Below are 1640 nucleotides of genomic sequence, written 5' to 3'. Positions count from 1 at the left end.
ACAAATGGTAACATTTTTAAATCCCTATTCCATTTCCTATTAAATTATTATACATTACTTTTCCCATTGTTCCTGAAATTTATATTGTCCTATGTATATAGCAAATAGAAACAGGGGTAATTACTATGCTTCCTAACCAAGTCTGTCCTGTTACACCACAAGATACTGTCATTGTGTTTATTGCAGGCATTTTGATAATTAGTGCCAAAGCTGGCATTTTGATTCAGTATAGACAGTTTCCTCATTCCAAACACATACTGTAAAGGACCACATCTAAGTTGCAATTAATTTTAAGATGTTATTTCATGTACCACTAAGAAAGAAACATCATTATCATTTAAAAAAACAAACTAATCAACTGAATTTAGCTTTTTAAAGTTTTTTTTTGCAGTTTTTGGCTTGGGCGGGGTTGGAACCCACCACCTCCAGCATATGGGGCCGGTGCCCTACTCCTTAAGCCACAGGCACCGCCCCTTTTTAGTTTTTTCGTAGACATGTTTTCTTGCCACATTGCCCAGGCTGGTCTGGAACTCCTGGCCTCAAGCAGCCCTCCCACCTTCGCATCTCAGAATGAGGCATCACTGGTAGCCAAATTTGTCTCAGTCCTCAGATGGAGATGAATGAGACAAATTTGTGGCAGAAAAGTTGAGACAGACTAATATCAAATTAAGCCTAGGGTGGATCAAAGACTTGGCGAGACAGAGCTTAACAGAGCCTCAGTTAGGGGCCAAGACTTCATTGGGGATCCAAGAGCAAGGGTCTCTTCTAACCTTTCGCTGTTTTAGAGGAATACATACGATATAAAGGTATTATCTCATCATCTACAGATTCTACATCTTACAGACCTCTACTCTTAAGTGATGAAGTCCAAGATGAAAGAACACATAGAGACCAAGGCCCCCAGCCCTATGAGCAAGCCCACAACAGAAAAGAACTGCCCGGTCAGGTTGTGTTGTTGAAAACCACTAAATTTTGTAGTATCTAAATTTTGGAGGCAACTTTTGTCCCACCACAACCCATGTGCTATCAAAATATTAAGATTATGCTCTCTAATGTGTTATAAAAGTTCCCCTTTGAAATAATTAAATAGACTTTAAAAGAAGAAATAACCACCTGTTAAACTGTTATGTTTAATACGTCTGTAGGAAGAGAGGGAATGCAATAGGATTAGAGTTTTATAAGATATATTAGACATTTATGTAAGAGAGGTTTCATTTTTCAAAGAGGCTTCCCCTATTTTCCTGTCTATTCTCTCTTCTCAGAGCAATAAATAGTAACAACTACTTTCACAGACAAGCTACTCCAACATCTTGAACAGTAATTACATCTTTATGAGCACATCATCCTCATCTCCAAGTACCCTACCCTTCATTTCATGGCACAGTTTCACTAAACTCTTCCACACTACACTGCACTGCGCTCAAATTTGAAGAGCCCAGGGAAATGAGAGCAAACAGCAGTCAAACTGATATGAATCAAAGACCAAAGGTTTTTAAGTACTTAGTAGCTGAGTATGTACTAGCACAGATCTTCTATTTATTCATATTATTAAAACAGCAAGTAGAAATAAATGAATGCTACATTAATGAAAAAGGAACTCAGGAATGAGGTCATTAAATATAACTAACTACATTTGAAAT

The sequence above is a fragment of the Otolemur garnettii genome, unplaced genomic scaffold (assembly GCF_000181295.1).
Source record: "Otolemur garnettii isolate 467f Iridium unplaced genomic scaffold, OtoGar3 scaffold00012, whole genome shotgun sequence".
NCBI lineage: Eukaryota > Metazoa > Chordata > Mammalia > Primates > Galagidae > Otolemur > Otolemur garnettii.
Note: the sequence above shows the minus strand (reverse complement) of the source record.